Genomic DNA, 23,094 nt, shown 5'->3' on the forward strand with positions numbered 1-23,094 from the left:
CTCCTGATACTGCTCAAGACAAAAACCCCTTAGATAGGGTCATTTATCAATGTGAAGACATACTGTAAAATTCCCAGACCTTCTATCTGTGTGATAGCAGATTGTCACTTTTTCTTGAGTAAATGATAAAAATATCATTATGATTATTTTATATAAATAAAAATAGATTCTTTTTAAAAAGCTTTGAAGGAAATCCAATAAACACTGCTTATAGTCAGCTAAAAACTTAATCTTTCCAAATTTAATAATCCAGGTGACTTAAAATTACATACCTGAATCTGAGCTTGTAACTCTAGATTCACTTTGTAGTCAATGAGGGATTGCTACATTTCAAAGGTGATTCAGCTCATCATAAAATAATAGATTAAAGCAACTATTCCTCTGGAGGTGTCTATTTCTCTCAAATGACAATATGGCATAGGATGAATAACTTAGAATTGTATGTCTAATTTTTAGACTCCTAAATTTTGGCAGATGGATCCCACCATGAATATGCTAATGTAAGGCCTCTATGACAAGCACTATTAAGACAGCAACTTGGATAAAAAGAATTTGAAAGAAGTTAAATGATACTGCAGTTCCCATTACAGCTATGTTTTTCTCCTGCAATCATTTCACTACCCATCATAAATATTTCTTAGTGATATCTCCTGAAATGAAGTGCATATGCACCTGGTGCCACCAGCTGAGCTGTACAGCCCATAATCTTTTATGTGAGATGTCATAAGCATCAGGTACGACATCTTTACAGTACTTTTTAGCATGCTATTAAGGCATAAAAAGTCTATGATACAATGTGGAAAAGATTGTGTGGAAATGTTGATGACACTGGCTTTTATCTCCCCCTACACTCCAGCATCTTGATTTTAGATATTCATAAATAAGTATCAAAGAATTCACTAAAGAGAAAAAGAAAGCAAGTAATATATTAAATTGCCTGTAAAACATTGCATAACAATATATTGAAACACACCAGAATTGTATTGCAGCCCCTAGCTCAAAAATGCAGGATGATTCTGCTGCATTCTGTCTAAATCTAAATCTAAATCTAAATCTAAATCTAAATCTAAATCTAAAACTTTCAAAGTTCAAGCAAAAAAAAAAAAAGAGAATGTTCTCATATTTTCTAGTATTAATCATAACAATCTCACTGCTATTATTTTGAACGGAACAGTGTGGAAGAAGTAGAATGTCATTTTGCCCTATTTAATAAGACCACAAAGGCAGAAGATTATGACAACATTTGGTAGAGAAAAAAGGATTTAATTTCTCTGTTATGTATGCAATGCTACTGGCCTAGGATATAAACACAAGGAACTGGAATTGTTCATTTTGGAGAAAGAAAATGATAATGCTGGCATTACTGAAGCTCAGTCACGTGCCTGGAATGTTAAAACGCCCAAGGCACATTATTTATACAGCATACTGTGTGCAAGTGAAATCCCGGCAATGCCCTTACACCAGACAGCACTGACACAACTGCCAACGAAGATCTGAAGGCAGATGCATTCAATAGATGTCTGTGGTCTTTATCCAGGGAGAAATCTGAAAAATGCACTTAAATTCTCCAGCCTTCATGGATTAGCTTCTATTTCCTTGACAAGTTTGTAGCATTTAAACTTTAAAACTTTTAAAGTTTTTAAAGTTCTCAAGCCTGGAGTACTACATATCTTAACCTCAGTGTACCGAAACTGTTGGAGTCTCTTTCCCTGCACAGAGTACCGTCACACTGTCCTAAAAGCAATTTGAAATAAAGAGGGTAAACTGACCTGAGATTAAAGAAATATTAAACATCTGTTTTCAGGTGACTAAAAGGCCTTTGGGTCCAAATCAATTTTAGATTAAGAAACTTAAAATGTCTCCATGTAGATGTCTATAGATGTCAAAAATCCTGCTACTTCTAATGGAGCCTGGGAAGCATTTCAACTCACGATAAAACAGACATCTAGAAGATGACTCAGCTGCCTGCACGTTGTTTTCCAGTGGCATCTGAAATGTCTTGAGGTATGCATGATGTCAAAGGGACCTATGGGAGACTCTTGCCTTTCTGGAGCAGCAGCTGGAAGCTAGAGAAGATTACTGAGGACATGGGAAATGACATTAATGTCTCTGTGGGGTGAATGAATCACACCACTCATGGTGGTCAGCTGACTCATTCCCCAAATCTCCACCAACTAAGAAGTCACCCCCTCAGACACCACTGGGTGCCAAACTGATCAGCCTAGACTGATCCGCCCTAATTCTTTAAATGAATCCCACCTGTCAGAACCATTCAAGGAAAACAGATGCCACAGTTACATGATGCCAGATTTCTTCTTCAATGTAGAGGCACTGAAAAAACCATTTGGCATCACAACAATGCAACAGTGCAATGTGATATCTTGTAGGGCAAATGCGATCAACTAGGAGGAGGAAGGTCACCACCTTCCTGCATCCCACCTGAAATATCTTTCGTAGCTATTCTGTGAATATTTTAAGAATGATGATGAAGGACAATAAAGCATTTCACAGGGAGCTACGTGACCTGGACATGGCCTAGAAAAAAACACTTAATATGTTAATATGCATGGGAAATATTATTATGCAGTATTGTCAGTATTCACCCCTGTTTACATGGAAATAAATTTCTGGCAGTGAAATTCTTTAAAGTATCAGGAAAATAATGAGAGAGATTCTGTGTTCAAAAACTAAGAACTAATAAATTCAAACATCTTTTCCCTAAAAAAAAAAAAAAAAAAAAAAAATGCAGATATGTGGAATTTTTAATCCAGATTTGCATAGAGTTTTTGCAATGATGCTCTAGGATAGGTCATTTTGGTGCTAAACCAGCAGTGTTCTGCAGGAGGTCAGAGGAGAAGAGCACATAGACCCCCTGTAGCTGTGAGACTTATGGCACTACCTAGTGGTGCTAATATGTTACGGAGTAATCCCCAGAAAAGTCCCCAGGCTCTTCCTGAGACACCACAAACCTTAGGGAATGTACTGATAGAGAAGGGTGAGAAGGGGCAAAGGCTCCCTTTTAGAGTAGGGTACACCGTTCCAATTAACAGAGAGATACCACTTAGGGACAGTGCTTGTTTCTCCTTTGATCTCTCACAGAATATCCGATCCCTCCCCAAAGCCACCTAAGTATGACTAGTAGCACAAGAAATTTTTATCACAATAAATTTTTAAATAAGAACAAGTCTGAAGATTTTCTAGGGGAAACCTCAGGAAACATTTCATGACTAAAGAATTAAAAACAAACATTTAAGAGAGATATGGAGCTTTAAAAGCAAGGTGTTTCTTAATGAAGCCCAGCAATGAGTTGTCTCTGATTAAATAGCGTCATCTAGAGAAAGGTGACTTCCTCACGAGTTGAGGAATTATTTCCCTTTTGTGTAGCAAAAGAAAGGTAACAAAGAGCTGTTGGGATCTCTTCTGTTTCCTGCAAATGTGACTGCAAAATTGCTGCAGAATTCATGGGCATTTATGAGGGAATCAGAGGGGATTTGGATGGAAAAACATTGTACATATAAAGTAATGTAATAATTACTAGTTTCAACTCAACATAATTACAAATGAGCTTCCATCAGCTACTAATTATCTTCTTGGTTACAAAGGCCATATTTTATTTAAATGAAGTGGAATGAAATGCTGTTAAAAGCTACATACATAGCACTAATGAGAAAATGCATTGGAGGAGACCACTTGTCCCTTTAGGCCATCAAATTAAGGGTCTAGTTTTTAAAGGCATAAGAAGAAAAAGAACACAGAAATTGACCATCATCCTGAGCATCTGATAGACCTCAAATATAGCTGCTTTGAATGTGGTAACAAATGGTATTTGCAAAAAGACTGTTCATTTGTGATGGAACTGGTTGATTTTGAGTCTTTTCCAAAAAGAGTCTATCCCAAATCAACTTTTTGGACTGGGGACTTGGATCACATCCCTTACACCTTCCTCCAGGCACCACAGTAAAAAACTTCAGCATTTTCTGTAGTTATGCAGGTAAGCACATCCAAGCACATCCTCATTGGGTCCTGTACTGGGTCTGCCTGGGACGGAGTTGACTTTCTCCGCAGGGGCCCATACAGTGCTGTGCTCTGCACCTGTAGCTAGAACAGCATTGGTATCACACCAGTGTTGTGTTTGCTGCTGAGCAGTGCTGGCACAGCACCAAGACACTCTACAACATCCCCCAATAGGCTTGGGGTGGGCAAGAGGTGTGGAGAGGATGTCGCTAAACTGACAAAAGGGGTATCCCATACCATATCATGTCTTACTCAGCAATAAAAGCCAGGAAAGGGGATGGAGAAACAGGGACTCTTGGTAGGAAAGCATTTGTCATCCTGAGCAACTGAGACCGTGGTTTCCAAGATATAGCCAAACACCACTTGCTGATGGAAAGTAGATATTTTTTTTCCTCCTTTTGCTTCCACACAGCATTATATGATTTTTGTTTTCATTAAACTGCTGCTTATCTCAATGAGCTGTGTGATGGAGCTTAGCTGCCCATCAATTCTTAAACCACCACAGATCTCAGGATGCCTAAGTAACATATGTATCACCTAGAGAACTTACAAAATAGCAAGTGAATTGAAATCAGACCTTCTCCTGTACATAGGAGACCCTAAGCCCAAAGCCTCTCTCAAGACAATGTTATACATTAAAATTAAATAGCAATCATAATCATGATTATTGCAATAAAATCTGAGGCCTAAACAGAGCAAGGCAGGGTAACCTGTAGACCTTTCCTAAAAATACACTCTAAATAAACAAGGCAGAAAAAAGGTGAAGGAAGTAATGTAATATGAGAGCAGAAAGCTGTGATGACAGCAGCCATATGAGATGGTCCAAAATTCTCATTTTTTACTTAGGAGAGAAAGCTTATGGAAATATAAGGAAAGGCAAAAGATGTGTTGGGAGACAAGATGAGGAAAGAAGGAAGCAATAATAATGTGTATGCCAGGAAAGAATTTTTGTTTTCCCAACTCATTGTGAAGTCTATAGGGTTAATGACAGACATAATGCACCACTCGGACATAAATCCACAGTGAAATTAAAACATTGAGAGACAAAATAGTGGGAATGGAAATACCATAGTGATCAAAGACAATGTAAATCTTGTAAGAATAGCATATCTGTATAAATAATTTTGACATTTAAATGTCAAACTCATTTTATGACAACAACAGTAGCTGTCAAGTGCAAACGCACTGAGCTTTCCATTCACCTTTAAAATAGCAATTTAGTATGTAATTTTAATATTTTTTCTGCTCATATGCAAGGGATCTGTGTTGTGCTTACAGAATTTGTCATTTATAGTCAAAAATGTCATGAAACATTATTAATTTAATAAGTACCACAATCCTTTAAACTATGTTTATTATTTATTCCTACCTGCTGCCCTTCTTAGGACCAGGGCCACAGGGTCAAAAATTTGCAGTCTTGCAAGTAAGTAGTGTAAGATACCCACTACTCCAAATAGACTGGCCACTGAAGACAGAAATCCCTGCCATAAAGCCCCCACGCATGCAGCTCTCTAGTCACATGGACTAACAGAAGTGGCAGTGGTAGCTTGCACAAACATAAAACCTTGGCAAGCATCTCACAATGCAGCCATGAGAGGTAAAAGAACAGACACAACCTCAGTATACAACCCTTTACATACACCGAGTCTTCTTATTATAGTGTAATGAAAGTACATTATCTGTATTTGCAGCTGGTTCAGCTTACTTATAATTATCTGGCTCATTTCTTGTACATCACACTGAATACATAAATGTAATATCCAGAGATGTAGCAGAATGATAAAAACACAAACATAATTCATACAACTAGAAAAAATGAGAAGACAATATTACTGTGCTGATTAAGATTCCAAGTAAAAAGCACTTTTTTTTTTTTAAAAAAAAAAAAAAGACATTTATTTTTTTCATTTTGTCTGAAAGAGAAAAAAAAGTTTTGGCTTTAACCCTCCAATTTTACAGCCCATTTTAGAACAACATGAAATTATTTTGCAGTATTTAGTTATTTATATATTAACCACCAGATGCTCAGCACTCTATATTATATATGATTATTATTCTTTTGGATCTCTATTCAAACTCAGTAAAAATGGGATTGGTTCTGCAGTTTTTCTAGATAGTGACCTATGCCTCTTGTGTGTGGACTACATTTCCATGTGTGATTAAAGTGATAGGTGTCTTGCGGTTTATAAAACCCTATCCTATTTACTTAGCTGTGTTTTTAATTAAGTGTGCTTTGCAGTCGAACTCTCTGTGGCACTTGCATGGAGAATGCTATAAAAATAAAATGAGTGACTGAATGTAATATTGGATAGGGATTGCTGAAATGCATTTTAATGTATTTAAAGTGTGCTCATAAAACTTTTGTTGGACAGGCTAAAAATTCAAATTTCCTGGAGCAGAAGAAACTTTTATTTTTTTCATTATTTAACCAGAGTGACATATGACCAGATGTTACAGTCTATCCAGGAAAAAAAATAAATAATATTTTATGTTTCTATTTCTCTTCTGAGTTTCATGTTTTTCTGTCTTACAGCTATTTTCATCAACCATAGCAGAATGGGTGATAAACAATATTCCTCTTCCTGCTTGCAGATTTGTAATTCTGGCTGCTGTGTCACAAGAACGAAGGACTCAGAGCACCAGCTTTTTGAATTCTGAATCTTTCAAAATCATGAGTACATCTTATATCTGGAAATTCAATCATCTTTGTATTACTTGATGATATCCTGTAAGAAGTAAATAATAATCTGGGAGTATATTCAGTACTTTGTGCTTTTGTTTTTCTTATGGAACATGCAAAATTTCAGTTTTGATCTCATTCAGCTGATGCCTTTACCCATGCAAAACAAAAGGTGGTCCCTGCCCATAGGAGTATATGGTCTCAACCACAGTTTGCAGAGACATAGGGCAACACATAAGTGGTGCCAGATGGAACAATGGAGAGAAAAACAGACGCTCTAAAAATATACATCCACTTTAGAGTAAAGTAGACCAAGCCTCCAAAGCATCTCTTTCTCTGGAGAGATTGCAAAAGGAATATTAAGATTTCAGATCCAGACATCCACTTTACAGGTGTCTAAAATTAAAGGAATTGAATCTCAAAGAGTCAGAATAGCTATTTACTGCCAATTTTCTTAGGGAATCACAAGCTTGAGACTGTATATAAAAGGACAAGAAAAGAACTGGTTTTGTGCAAATTTATATGGAGATGATCTCAGTCATGAGATCATGCTGCCTGGCAGAAAGAACCAATGTGAGTTTTTGAGATTTTACCACATGGCTAATGGAAACTGATATTGTGGATGGATCAAAAACAAGAGGTGAGAAATGACAGATCTTCCTTACCAGGTAAAGTCAGCCCTGAATGTGTAGAGATTTTAGAAAAGTTGTTACAAATATATTGGGTGATGTCAAATGAAAGCCACCAAGTTTTGATGCAGAAAATCTAGACATTTGGAATTATACAGTACTTTTCACAAAAGTAGTGCTTGCCTCTAGTGAAAAAATACAAAAAAAAAAAAAGGCACTCTTTCTATATGAACAAGAATTTTTTTCACGAGAAATACAAAAATCAGTAATGTCTTGCTGCTTACTTCTCTGTTCTCTTTCATAACCAAATTTTTCTATTTTCTTCACTACAGACATTTTTCCAAGGTCTTCCGAGATCTTCCATTATGCCCACTTGAACAGCTTCTTGTTATAAAATTGTTTTTTAGCTGAAACAGCCACCCTAATCTTCCTTCTGGAATCATAACTAAATCAGATTGACACCCACCATGATACCAGGAACTTCCCAGCAATGCAATGATGCAATGAATGATTTTTCATACATAATTCTATTTCCTCATTGTCTTCTGCAGTAATAAGACAATACTGCATATGTGGGAGAAACTTTATTAAGTTGCAGGGGCAAAATGTTCAGCTACTGCTGTACCACTGGGTACTCCTTGGTTTTGTGAGTCAACTTGCATGACTCACTGAATACCCTGCATTATATTCCAGCTGGGAACAGCTAAAGAAGAACTAATGCTCCTTCTGGTGACCACTTTCCCCTCTGAACTGGAGCACGGGAGCTCTTGCCTCAGATCCCAACTCAGCCACAGACTTTCTGTGTGATCCTATATGTGTTTGCATCACATCCGCTACACAACGGTCCATGCCTGTTCTTGACTCATACCACTTGCCCTCCTGCATATTTACTGGTAAATCAAGTTCAGTCAAAGACTTCCATTATGTTCTGGGATATTTCTGTGGGAAAAGCCCAAGTTCTTGTTCATACAGTGTAAAATGATTAGGCATGGTGGGACTGGTCAAGCTGCAGCTAAATCCACCATCATCTTAAGTTTGCTTATTCTATGCTTTTCGGGTGCTGGGAGCCTGAGCTGCAGCTGTGACAGTCGCTCACAAGGCAAACAGAAAGTATTTGGATTAGGCAGCAGCATGCTTATACCTGTTTTTGACTTGTACAGTGTGGCTGAATCAACAGCCTTTTGGTATATCCCTGGATATTTGCTTTTATCACAGATCTTCACTTCACTTGCAGAATAGGAATCATCCCAGCTTCTTTCACTCCTTTGTCTATCCTGTATTGCAAAAAGAGATACAACAGCACACATTCTCTGGTGAGTGATGAGAAACATGTATAGCAGCTTTTTTAGTGCTTTTAGTAGGTGTACCTCCTCCTATTAGTTCCTGTATTAAAGCAGCTAAACACTCACGTAGATGAAGAAGGGAACTGTATTCTGTGTCATGATCCTGAAGGTAATCTCTACACTCTTGTACTTATGAGTACAATACTCTAATGATTGAAATTAGCCACTTGCTGCACTTTGAATTTCTACAATACAACCTGATATTGCATAAGAAAGACATAAAGTCACGGAGAAAATGCGATAGCTTTTGCAAAGCCATATTTTAAACAAAGCAGACTGCATGCTGCTAACTGCAGGAGGGGTGAGTATTTCTTTACACCCGTTTTTTACATGTCCATGTCATTAAGTGAGCACAGCCTGAGTTGCCTACATGTTCTTTGGCTGTGTACAAACCTCTAGATTTTAAAACTAAACATATTTTTACTTGTTGTTTCACTTTTGTAAACAAAGCAGTGGACATTGACAATATTAAACTTTGTGGCTTAAAGAAGTCTGGAGCACAAACTCAAGATGGATGCTAAGCCTGAAGGGTGAGACAGGGAGTGCTCCTCCTGTTTACCCTTGAAGAACAAGGGGATGTTGTACAAAAGGAAGCAGGGTTTTCAAATAAAAGAATAAGCTTCTGTTATTCTAACAACATTCCCTCAGTAAATAGTTAGAAATGACATTTTCAAGGATCACAAAGAATATAAATTTCATGTTAATGTATTAAATTGTTCTGCACATCCTAGAGAATTGTGGCACTTGAATTTGAACAGAATTCAAGGAATTGTGAATATGTGATTTTTCTGCAATTTTCCTTTGTAATACTGCATTATCAGTGGTGTTTCCAGTACAAAGCAAACATGCCATCCAGACACAAGAAACGCTGAAAGCAAGCATAGCAATGTTCTATTTTGGAAAAGTACTCTTATAAAAGGTAGGTAGGAAAGGGCACAGTCCTGATGCACTGTGTAAACACTCTGGGCTAGATTCTCAGCTGACAGAAATTGTTACTGTTCCACTGAGCAAAGATGGACAGAACAAGGTTTATAGGAACTCAAAATCTTATCCATGATGACATTCTTTAATTATTGATCACAAAATTGAGCCTCTTTTCTGAGCACCTGCTAGTAAGCAGTTAAGCTTTCCTGACTCCAAAAATTTACAGATACCATAGTTCACCCTTTATGATCAACATTACACAACTGTTTCTAACTCCTTGGTTTCTATCACCACTGAACTTTGAAGAAAAGCTATCTACAGAATGTGACATGTGGTATCCCTTTGTTGTAAGATTGTTATTTCATTACTGATTATAACATACAAAACATCTTGGTACAGCTCTTTGGCACATATAAAAACAATGGGATATAAAGCTTTATACTTCTGTTTTACCTTTTCTTTATCCTTATCAATTCTCTATAAATTAATACACTTACAGTATCATCTAATTTTTTTTTTTATTTTTTTTTTTTTCTCAGAAGACTGAGAGGGGATCCTATTAATGTTTACAAATACCTGAAATGTGGGAGACAGAGGGATTTGGCCAAGCTCTTTTCAGTGGTTTGTGGGGACAGGACAAGGGGCAGTGGACACAAAATGGAGCACAGGAAGCTCCTCACCAACATGCAAAAGAACTTCTTCACGGTAAGGATGACAGAGCACTGGAACAGGCTGCCCAAGGAGGTTGTGGAGTCTCCTTTTCTGGAAATATTCAAGGCCTGTCTGGATGCCTACCTGGGCAACCTTCTGTAGGGAACCTGCTTTGGCAGGGGGGTTGAACATGATGATCTCTTGAGGTCCCTTCCAACCCCTACAATTCTGTGATTCTGTGGTAAATAAGGGGCATTTGAGGCAAATATTTTTATCAGTTCATCTCTTTCTGATGTACAAATAATGCAGGAATGATGAGTGCTTTGCTTTCTGAAGCCTTACCAGGTACCGGCTGGTGGTTGGGCATGCTGCTGAGGGTTGATATCACTGCTGTGAAGATCTCACTGCTGCTAATGGTGTCGCCATTGCTACAAAAGAGCATCTCTGCAACCTAGTAGGGTGATGGCTAGACAATGACGTTAGAAGTGTGCCTTTTTAATGAGCTCAGCCATCCCAGGGGGCAGGAGAGCAAGGAAGTGATGACAAAAGGGGCATTTTGGACAGAGCAGTGGAAAGTTGGGTTGTGCTTTTTAGACACTTGATCTAAAACCTCCTTCCTGCCGCAGAAAGCATGTGCAGAAAGTATCCTCCTCCCCTTCCTCACTAGAAAAACCCAGCCACCATTAGTCTGTTTGTCTGTACTCAGCTGCCAGCCAGGCTGAAGGCTCCAGTTGGGCATTGAATGGCCTGCAGCATTAGTGAGGCTGGGCAACTCCGCACATGCTGTCTGTCTGCTTCTCACCAACATAGGATGATGCCTGTCCTTGTGCCACACTCTGCTTGTGTGACAGGGTCACTTCCATCATGGCACATGCACTTACAGCCCATAATGTGTGACATTATTGCAAAGTTACAGCATTGAGTGTGTTGTATATATTCACCCGGTTTATTTCACCAAGGGTACTGAGAGAACTGGCAGAGGAGCTGGCCAAGCCCCTATCCATCATTTATCAGCAGTCCTGGCTATCGGGGGAGGTCCCAGCTGACTGGCGACTAGCAAATGTGACTCCCATCTACAAGAAGGGCCGGAGGGCAGACCCGGGGAACTACAGGCCGGTCAGTTTGACCTTAGTACCAGGGAAGCTCATGGAGCAGATCCTCTTGGGAGTCATCATGCGGCACTTGAAGGGCAAGCAGGCGATCAGGCCCAGTCAGCATGGGTTTATGGAAGGCAGGTCCTGCTTGACGAACCTGATCTCCTTCTACGACAAAGTGACGCGCTGGGTGGATGAGGGAAAGGCTGTGGATGTGGTCTACCTTGACTTCAGCAAGGCTTTTGACACCGTCTCCCACAGCATTCTCCTCAAGAAACTGGCTGCTCTTGGCTTGGACTGGCGCACGCTTCGTTGGGTTAGAAACTGGCTGGATAGCCGGGCCCAAAGAGTTGTGGTGAATGGAGCCAAGTCCAGTTGGAGGCCAGTCACTAGTGGCGTCCCCCAGGGCTCGGTGCTGGGGCCGGTCCTCTTTAACATCTTCATCAATGATCTGGATGACGGCACTGAGTGCACCCTCAGTAAGTTTACAGATGACACCAAGCTAGGTGCGTGTGTCGATCTGCTCGAGGGTAGGAAGGCTCTGCAGGAGGATCTGGATAGGCTGCACCGATGGGCTGAGGTCAACTGTATGAAGTTCAACAAGGCCAAGTGCCGGGTCCTGCACCTGGGGCGCAATAACCCCAAGCAGAACTACAGGCTGGGAGATGAGTGGTTGGAGAGCTGCCAGGCAGAGAAGGACCTGGGAGTGATGGTGGACAGTCGGCTGAATATGAGCCAGCAGTGTGCTCAGGTGGCCAAGAAGGCCAACGGCATCCTGGCTTGTATCAGAAACAGTGTGACCAGCAGGGCTAGGGAGGTGATCGTCCCCCTGTACTCGGCTCTGGTGAGGCCGCACCTCGAGTACTGTGTTCAGTTTTGGGCCCCTCACTACAAGAAGGACATCGAGGTGCTTGAGCGGGTCCAAAGAAGGGCGACGAAGCTGGTGAGGGGCCTGGAGAGCAAGTCCTATGAGGAGCGGCTGAAGGAGCTGGGCTTGTTCAGCCTAGAGAAGAGGAGGCTCAGGGGTGACCTTATTGCTCTGTATAAGTACATTAAAGGAGGCTGTAGAGAGGTGAGGGTTGGCCTGTTCTCCCATGTGCCTGGTGACAGGACGAGGGGGAATGGGCTAAAGTTATGCCAGGGGAGTTTTAGGTTAGATGTTAGGAAGAATTTCTTTACTGAAAGGGTTGTGAGGCACTGGAACGGGCTGCCCAGGGAGGTGGTGGAGTCACCATCCCTGGAAGTCTTCAAAAGACGTTTAGATGTAGAGCTTAGGGATATGGTTTAGTGGGGACTGTTAGTGTTAGGTTAGAGGTTGGACTCGATGATCTGGAGGTCTCTTCCAACCTAGAAATTCTGTGATTCTGTGATTCTGTGATCTTTGTAGTGACACAACACTGAAATGACTCTTGCAAGTATTAGTTCATATCGGTGCAGAAGTTTTCCAGTCAGAGACACTCCCCAAGGAAATCAGGAGGAATGCTGAGCAGCTATGGTGGGGAAAAGAGCAGTATCATTTACTGATACTGAGGCACCTTGCTGAAATACTAGCTACTTCTTTTTGCACTAGAGAGAACTGTGCTGGGAAATACCTTTGCACAACCATTGCTATACTCACTGATAAAAAAAATACTAAGCATAAAAATGCATTGGGTTTTTGATTCTTCAAACTCTTCTGCAGCTGCTTAATTTCAGCTGTTTGCAAGAACCCCACTGGCTTGAGCTCAAATGTGTGGCAGTGTTAGGCTGCAGGCACATAATGCTGTCTTCTTAAAATGTGCCGCCAGAAGTGAGGGTCAGTCCCTCCATGCCATATCTGTGATCAAAGTGCTGAAATCAATCTTACAGTATTTAATCAATAAGTATACAAACCACTGTTTTTGAACCATGAGTGCCCATATAATAGAAAAATCTTGAACATTTTTTTTTTTGTATAGAAAATATATCAAAAATCCAAACAATGAAAAACAAGGACACAAGAATCAAAGCAGGACTTTGCTGGTTTTTTTCAAAGTGAAATTCAACTGTAGCACACATCTGTAAGGGCCACAAGATCACAAAATAGATTGAATTTAGCTGCCAGACAGCTATAAAAGCTTTTTTGAATGCATGGACATCCCAGGGCTTCTTATTCACAACAATATTTTTAGTGTCTATTTTTTTCTTTTCTCGACAACAAAATAAGCCCCCAAATAGCCAAAATGCTATAACACCATCCCTGCTAGTACTGCAGGATAATGACCCAAAATCAAATAGATTAGCTTAAATTGAAACATTTTTGGCATCGTAACAGAGCCATTATGGGATATTTGGTTACCATAGAAACACAGGTAATGAATGAGGCGCTGTCGCTAAATCATGAAACCTGAAATAAATTAATACAGACATTGGAAACATAACCTCATGTATTACATTAAAGGACCAATCTCCCTGACACACCACTGTCTCTAGAATATAAACTCTAACTTTACTGATTGCACAAATCTAAAAGACGGGCTGTGCCTGGATGTCATTCACATACAAAATTAGTATTTGCTCAATATTTGGAAGGGAAAAGAGGATGTGAAGTTTTAGGAACTTGTTGCTATACATTTGCCATTCCCCCCTGTTACACAAACTGTTTTAAACAAGCAAATAATACTGCCTGAAGGGCAACATTTAACAAAGAGGGCAGAACCACTGCAGCTACTACAGCACCAATACAGAATCTGTAACTACCATAATGCTGTTTTTCTGGCATTTCTATTTTCCGAGTTTTAAGGTTAAATACCATTCTGATGTTATTGGCTTTTCTCCAAGGTACATAAGGACTTCACCTTTGCCTTCTCCATCAAGCAACTTTGACAACAGCTATGAAAACAAGTCTCCACTCTGCTTTACCACATTGAAAAACCTCAGCCTCTACTGCCATTGCCCAAAGGTGAAAACCATATGAAGCCTGTATGAAGGTCTGTGCAGTGAGGCAGAGAAATGTGTACTTGTGTTTTCTTTTTCACACACACATGTAATTTTAATGTCAGCACCCACAGGAGCAAATTCAAAGTCTGAATCTCCACCAAATTTATGAACGCACAAAGCTGGCCCTTTCAATTCTCTAATCCCATGCCTGTGATTCTCAGCTTGCTCATCTCGGCCCTCATTCTTCCTTCTCTTCTCCTTTTTTCTACCTGTATCTCTCACACAGCTTCTCCTACACAGAAAAAAAAAAAAAAAAAGAGGTGTACCAGTGTGAATTTAAAACTCTATTGTAAATATTTCCAGTCCAGTATAGGGCTTTGACGCACAGAACATTTATTACACACAGGACAAGTCTCTGGAGCTGATTGACAGATTTGTCAGGATACTTGAGGAAGGGGTTTGAATTTGAGTTGCTGCATTTGCAGGACTGGAGAATCAGTATGTACAGTATAATTTAGGATACATTAGTTCATTTGTTTGTCTTGCAGTCATAATTCAACTACCTTCCACTAGCAAGAGTTAACAGTAATATTTTAATATTCCTTGTTTCTGATTCTATTATTACAGTGTTATGAGAGCAATTAAAGGAAAATTATTCTCTGGTAATGCTGATAGTTATAATCTCATCTTCCATTTTATCACTGAAATATGACAACTAGTGTTGTCTCCACCTTCCAGATGAAAAGGAAACAAAATAAATCTGTAGGAGACAGCCTCATTCCTTTATTCCTGATGAAAATTTTACAAAACAGAAGATACCAGCAAGTAGCTGAAATAAGAGATGTTGAAAGTGGCACCCAATACACAGGAAACAATGACATGATAAGAGAAGGCGAATTTCTGGATTGTACCATTTGTTTGCCATATTTATCTTTTCTCCCACAAAGATGAGTAGAGAAAATTGTGGGTTATTTTCAACAGGGTTGTATAAATCTTTCCATAAGTCTTCAAACAGATGGTCGTCACCAGAGGATAGGTTCCCCAGACCAGCTGGCAGGTCATCTTCAGTACCTGCATTTCAGTTTATAGCTGGGTTTTCTAGCATGGATAAGCTCCTACTTTCCAGGGAATCATAGCGCCTCTCCCCTGGAAGCAGCTGGCACAGTTCACACCACGCTTGCCACCCTAGAGGAGGTGATTCCTACACTTTAGCAATGAGCTTCATGGCACGTATCTTTCCCTCAGATATGCCAGGAAACAAAAAGCTGTTAATTTTCCAACACTCTTCAGACTGGATAGTTGCAAATTCATAAGGCATTTAACATGTAAACAAAGCAGTACTCTAAATGCAGTACCAACACAAAGGGGTGTTGCTTTAATTCTGTTCCAAAATAATCTCCAGTAAGTCCTCTTAGCAGAAGACTCATGAAGAAAGTCTTACACCTTTACTATCACTAATTTTGATTACACTGAATAAGTCCAAAAAGTCTGCATGGCTACAAAGACCAGGAAGGTTGAATTTCTTGATCTTCCCTTGTCCTTCTTGGGCTTGTACACATGAGAAAAAGATGAAGAAAAAGTTTGATGAAGAGCTTTACCAGTGGTGGCTGGGATGGTGTTAATTTTCTTCATGGCAGCCGATATGGTGCTATGTTTTAGATTTATAGTTAAAACTGTTGATACCACACCAGTGTTTGGGCTATTGCTGAGCAGTGCTTGTATAGCACTGAGGTTTCCTTGTTCCCACTCTGTCCTGACAACATGTAGGTTAGGGCTGTGCAAGAAGTGGGGAAAGGATGTAGCCAGGACAGCTGACCCCAAGTGACTGAAGGGGTATTCCATGCCTTATAACTTTGTGGTCAGAGGTAAAATCTTGGGAGGAGGAGGATGCAGAAATGTTCATTGTTGTGGTACTTGTCTTCCTAAGCAACCAGTGTGTGCGCTGAGGCCCAGCTTTCCAGGAGATAGCTGAATATCTGCCTGCTGACAGGAAGCAGTGGATGAATTCCTTATTTTGCTTTGCTTGCACTTGCAGCTTCTGCTTTACCTAAAATCCTCTTTTATCTTGAGCTGTGAGTCTTCTTGGTTTTGCTCTTCCAGTTCTTTTCCCCATCCCAGGCAGTGAGTGCCTGGGTAGGGGGCTTAGAATACAAGAAGAGGGAGATAAAACTGAGGCTCCAGGATGAACTTTTTTTTTAATATTTCATGATCAAAGTGGAAAGGGTAGATGACAGCTCACCAAAAGATCAGGCCCTGTTCCAGGAATAGCATCAAAAGTGACTTCCCACAATCTTTCCTATGGTGGCTTAGCAACTGAGATGAGACAGGTCTTCCCCAGTGAACCAGGGTTTAGAAACTATATGATTTTCCATTTTAAATGTCCTAAAAATATTTATAGATTTTGTAAAATATAACCTGAATTATTGATGTAATATCTTTTTGGCAATATTCTTAATGGTTTTGTGTTTGCTTGTTTGTTTATTTTTTTGTTTTGTTTCTTAATTACTGTAACAAACTCTCTGTATTCAGATTTCACTTCAGCACATTAAAGAAAGAAATAGGTTCATAGTTCACCTAATGAATATACATCTCAATAAAATCAAATAGTGCCGAAAGACCACATTTTAAAACTTTTTTTTTTCTCATGATTGATCCAAAGAAAATCCTTTGCTTATTGACTGCCATCCAACTGTGAGGTACTTAGGTAGTAACATTTAAGTAATTGTAGTCATTTTAGTATTAAAAGAACAACTACTATATTAGCTGCTTGTGTAAATTATTTTGCACAAAAGACATTTCTAACTTCCAGAGCTAACTTTTTAAAAATCTTGCCTAAAATGTGAAAGTAAAATCCTGATTGTGTTGAAATCAGAAGCAAATCTTCCACTGATTTCATCTGGGCCTCTTTTGCCTTGTATTTGTCAGGGCATGTGTGGATCAAAATGATAAGTCTATTGTCAAACCAATAATTTAGCATTTAGATAAGGCTTCCCTCTGGATAGTGCACTTTGTTTTGTTGATTGGTTATAAATGCCGTAGCATGTGGAAAGCTCTGTCTTCTCAAGTTACGAATGCACTCACAAAGCTCTGGAAAATTGGTTGGGTGTTCTTTACTACTTGTGGCTTGATGCTGATCATCCTTCACACAGCACAGTGCACAGAAATGCAGACATAACTCTGTTGTTATTTTCAGTCTCTGAGGACTGCAGGGCCAGGAAGCACTGCTAAGTGATACAGGACAAGAGTGTCATGGGTCTCCAGCAGGAGAGGGAGCCCTGTAAGAGTATTTACATGAGGTCCCTCCACTGCTGCTTGGAGACCGGGGAAGGCATGGATGATCAGAACAGGGGAAGAGAAGGAATCAGATGTTCGAAACAGATGCCATTGGAAGACTGAAAAGAGCAAATTCAAGACCCAGGATCAGATTTTCTAGATATAGCAAGTGGGGTTTTATTCAGAGGGCCACATCTTCATGATGGGCCTGCAAAGAAGCCCTTTGGTCACCCTATCACTTATTCCAACAAAATACCAGCGTACAAAGCTCTCTGAGGCCAGTACATAATTTCTTCAAAGCTTCTGCCATTTGGAATATAAGTGTCCTAATGTAGCTGCATTTACAAAAAACAGGATAGAGATCTTAAAATTGTCATGACAAGAGTGCACGCCGATTTGTTGGTCTTTCAGATCACTGTGTACTTGCACTGCAGCAGCCAGCCAGGGGAGTGGAGATACTGCTTCTGTATTTTCAGTTATTTCTTTTAAAGCAGGCTAATGAAAACTCAATAGAAAGTGAAAAATGTTATGAAGTCCTTGTTGGCTTCACCAAACACTATAGTCAGGAACATTCAACAGCCTAAAACTTCCTTGCCTGCTGTTCCTAGATCAACTGCTTCCGCCCGGTTTCTCTGAGGATCTAACTACATTGCAGCAATAAATTTCACCAGCTGGGTGGGGAAAATATGGAGAACCTCTCCCTCCCAAAATACAAACAAGTGCAGTTGTGCCACAGAGGCAAGGCAGAAACACACACATATTCTGCATATGTTCATGCACCTAAATATATCATAGATTTCCTACAAAAATCACTTTTAGAGACATTCAGTATATTAATTACTATAACAAACAGCACAGCAAAAAATATTGGCTGTAGGCTGCCATCTGCTGTTTTATGTAATGAAAGGTCACTCGTGAGATTTTATTCACAGTACATCAGCACTGCAAACAGCATGACAAATCTTTTCCCATGGCAGGCTGAGGGCATCGTATTCCCATTGGTGGCAGTTGACAAAGTTTCTGGAAGTTGGTTGGTTTTCTAATCCTGGTTTATAGTTTCCCCAAACTCTTTAAAAAGTCACTGCTTTGCACAGGTATAGGTATTGCTTATTAATTATAATTTAAAAGGAATATGATTTGAAGCTTGCTGTCAGATTATGAATCTCCCAACTGTACAAATTCAAGCACATGTGCAATCCCCACAGAAGCTAAACTAATAGGGAAAGCCTAATTTTTGTGAAGCTTTATGTCATGTATATAACTGCACATTATTTTTTTGCAGTAGCATTAAAGTTTTATATTCATCAGATGGCATGCCCTGAAGGTTCTCCATCTGTTTTCCTGGGCTTTTAAAATCATTTAATGACTTATTGCAGCTCAGAACACTAACATTTTACTGGGTTCAAATGCAGCATGTAGATTAAATGAACACGTGCTAATGAGGAAATATTGGTTCTCTTATTTAGCTGACATTTACATTAAGATGTACAAGATGTGCTCACAAAAAAAAAAAAAAAAAAGCTCTAGAGATAAAAAATAGACTTGGATGAATCAGGATTTTTGCCACTGACTTGAATGAGTTAAGGATTTCTTCTGATATATCTGATATATCTTGGTCTTAATATATAAATCCCAAACCTGCATAAGCTCCAAATCTACAGACTTTCAGACTGCAAATAGTGCTGTCAGTTTTGCAAGGGGAAGGGACATGAATTTCTCTCCATATTGGCTATATTCTTAGCAAAAGTTTCTAGAGATCACTTCAGCATGCAGTGTGCACCTCCATCTTGTGGTCGTTATTGTTTCAGAAATAGTACTGTCTATACTTCAGTTCTTAATCCGAATCATTCACCAGTTTAAAAAAAGTCTTAAGTCCCTATTACAAGTAATGTAACTGACTATCTAATGCGCCAACAATACAGCTGAATTTTGCAATATTTGGGCATCACATTAGTGACAATGTAATCAAAACTATATTGTAGTAACAGACCTTACTACTAAATTACTTTTATGTTCTTTGAAGACATTTGCAGAATGGATGTAATTCTTTATAATATGAAACTATCTTTGTTCTTTGATCTTTGTTTGCTTGTGTGTTTTAATGGATCTCAGTGGAAAGTACAGAAATACATGGTGATGTGTACATATATGCATTTAGAAGTGTATGGTTCAGAGTGTACATACTTTGCAGTTTCTCAAAGAAAGATAATAGAGGTTTCAAATAAAGCCTTTGGAAGATAAGAGCATTATGGAATTTCCTGAGGCTTGCTGTTTACACCCATGAGTCTTCGACAACATAAATTTGTTGGAGCCACATTCTGAATTTTATTGTCTCTTCTCAAAAACAATGAACCTCTTAAAATATTGAAAATGGCACTTCTCAATTGCTTGAGCTGACAGGAACATCAGCACAAATTAGAACACAGGAACAACAAGCACAAATTAGAACACAGGATAATCTAAATAGCTGCAAAGAAAAAGCCTTTTATTATGACGGTGTCCAAACACTGGAACAGCTTGTATGAAGAGGCTGTGGGATCTCTATAGTTATGTTGGATATTAAGAAGAACTTCTTTACTGAAAGGGTTGTTAGGCATTGGAGCAGGCTGAGTCACCATCCCTGGAGGTCTTTAAAAGCCATTTAGATGTAGAGCTTAGGGATATGGTTTAGTGGAGGACATGTTAATGTTAGGTCAGAGGTTGGACTCGGTGATCCTGGAGGTATCTTCCAACCTGGATGATTCTGTGATTCTATGATTCTGTGAACTACTCAAAAGCCAATGGGACACAGCCCTAAGCGACTTGCTCTAGCAGACTCTGCTTTGATTAGGGAAACTGGATGACAGACCTCCAGAGGTACCTTCTGGCCTACTTCCCTCCTTTAGTTTCTGAAGACTTTTGTTGTTCACACAGCAATAACAACATGATACAGAAATTTTCCACTGGCTTTCACTTAGGCATTTTGGCAGTCAATGAAGAAACAGCACAAGACATTGGAACAAAATATCTGCTTGGTGCTGTCAAATCTATCCGTCGTGTGTGCATGGAATGAGACAATTCCTACGAATGCACCCTTATAAAATGTTTGTTTCTTTGTCTGTGTATTGGGGAAACAGCTACCTTTCTGTTATTTAAATGATATTCTTGGACACCATCTGTAAATAGCTTTGCCAGCCTAAAAGCACAACAACAATATGAGCTGTCACATTAGCAGGCAACATGAACAGTTTGTATTTTCCAGTTAGTGGAAAGCAATTAAGAAACATCAGAGTCACTCCAGCAGTCATCACAATTGGATGATTGTTGTTAATAAGATACAAATGTCACCTTAAGTAAATCTATAGACTGGTTTTTTGTAAGTAGGACACACCCATTAACAACTCTGGGGATATGCTTTATGAAAAGCAGTGGTTGTTACCAGGTCTGGTCTGTGCTGTAAGAGCCATCCTCTGCAGTCAGGTTGGCCAAAATGCCTTCTCGTTTTCCTGAAGGGAATTTTTGGTGGCTTGCTGAGTTATTTATTGCCAGTCTGTGGAAGAGAGGAGTTTGAGGTGCAGCATGAGGATTTTTATTTGTTAAACATAAGGTTGCCAATGACAGATTTCAGCATCCAATTTCCTTCCTCAAATCTTTTATTTATTCTGCCATCAGGGTAAACAAAAAGCAATGCCCAACTACACAGCAGCTTTATATACAAACAAGTATTAATATAAGACCAAATATTATTATAAAGTAATTCCTGTATGCAAATATATAGATTTGTATTTACATTTATTAATAGAAGTATTACAAGACAGATAAGAAAATGCTAAATAAAATACTAAATAAAATATCTCATATCTGAATTCATGACAAAACAAATCCTAGTGCTATTTTGAATGACCTAGGCACCTTTAGACTGATAAACCAAGCATCTCAACTGACAGTCAGTGGATTTATCTGTTTAGTCCTGGGATGTATAACATGTATTTGTTTTGGAAACTCCATTGATGCTGTTCTCAATAGTCTAAAGCAGATTGTATGGTGACCTCTTTTGGAAAGATTAATAGAATATAGATAATCTGTTTCCAACAGAAGCATTAAATTCTTAGTGACAGATTTTTTCAAGGATCACCTCCTAGAATACAAAATTAAGAGTTATAATTTAAAATCAGTTTCCGATTCAGAAGAACATATGAAACTGTATCAATGCCTGTAATTGGCATATGTAATGGCAGCTCCATAAATAATGTATGAACAACAATGATTGCTAATCATATTTGGAATCTCGTGAATGTAGCTCTGACTTCATTTGGTTTGAAATTGGAGGAAAACAGTAAAGTTTATGGGGCATGAAGATCTGCAGTTTCCTGTTACATATACAGGTTTCAAAGGGGTATTAAGAGTGCTTTCAAGCCAGTTGTTTTCTATAAAGGAAATGTTAACTCCTCCAGTAAAATATACAGGGCTTGGGATTTACACTTGGAGCATTTCTCATTGAAGAAATGGTATGGTAATGACAGATACTTATTTCTGGCAGATCTTAATATGAAGTTTTCTTCTAATCAGTTCTGTCTTCACTGTTCACTACTTTCCTAACTACATCTAAGAAATATGTAGTTTCTGTGCTTATGTAGAAAGGAAACAGATGACATACAGGACCATTGTTTTTAATTTATTGTAAACCTTTCTAATTTCATTAGCTTTCAGTCCTGTAAAAATGTCTCCAGGGTTCAACAGACTACTGATCTCTCATCTTTTAAAGTCACCAACTGTTAGTCCTGAAGAAAAATATAAATTAATAAACCTAGAAAGGAAAGCATCTAGGCAGTGCATGAAAAAAATGGTGATTTTCCGAGCTCTCCCATTGCCTTCTTCTCTGTGAGCAAGGTGTCTGGTAGCAAACATTACTTTGATCTCTGGAGAGAGACAACCTTCCCTATAAATCATGCTGGCAAGAACAAAAGGAAAGCAACACTTTCCTTTGATGCTTTGCCATGCACAGCTGCTGGTCTCGGCACATATAAAAGTAGCCTGCTCCAAACTCATCAAGTTGCAGCTCCTCAGCTTTTGGATTAGGCGTGCTACTGAGTATCGCTGTGTTAAGATGCTGTTCTCATCCCCATGCCATGGTAACTTGCCTGCTGTAAGGGATGGGAGCATGTTTGATCTGAACAGTTTGAATGGCTGTACATTTATTCTCTACCTTATTTCCTTGATGTCCTTTGTCACGGGTGCAGATCTTGTTCTCATCCTCAGTTTACTCTAGTTCTGTGCAGCATCTCCGCACCCTGCAGTTCCCTTGGCTGGAAGAAAACAAGCTGTCAGCACCACCTCAGCACGTCTGTTGCCAGGGCAGAGGCACGTCTGCTCCTCCTAATCATGAGGAGCCAAGACAATGTTTTACGTATGTTCATTTTATTAAGGACAAGGTAAGACAGTTACTTCAGAAAGAGAAAGTACGGATCAGTTGTATAGCAGATATCTGGCCCAGGATTAACATGGTGCCTAAAAGCCACAGCCCTGGGCTGCATCTGGTAAAAAATAAGAGTGAACTGATTCTAAAAGAGATATAAATAACTTGACATTTAATTGGATGGGGGATGAGG

General features: G+C 39.2%; 1 long non-coding RNA gene across 1 annotated transcript; it reads left to right on the forward strand.

Annotated features, from left to right (window-relative positions):
• Positions 1–7,948: 7,948 nt before the first annotated feature.
• LOC140001302 (uncharacterized) lies at positions 7,949–20,252 on the forward strand. Its single transcript, XR_011806383.1, has 3 exons — positions 7,949–8,636; positions 10,130–10,295; positions 14,135–20,252. It is a non-coding gene; the product is annotated as an uncharacterized lncRNA (long non-coding RNA).
• The last annotated feature ends 2,842 nt before the right edge of the window (positions 20,253–23,094 follow it).

This window comes from Anas platyrhynchos, chromosome 1 (genome assembly GCF_047663525.1).
Source record: "Anas platyrhynchos isolate ZD024472 breed Pekin duck chromosome 1, IASCAAS_PekinDuck_T2T, whole genome shotgun sequence".
NCBI lineage: Eukaryota > Metazoa > Chordata > Aves > Anseriformes > Anatidae > Anas > Anas platyrhynchos.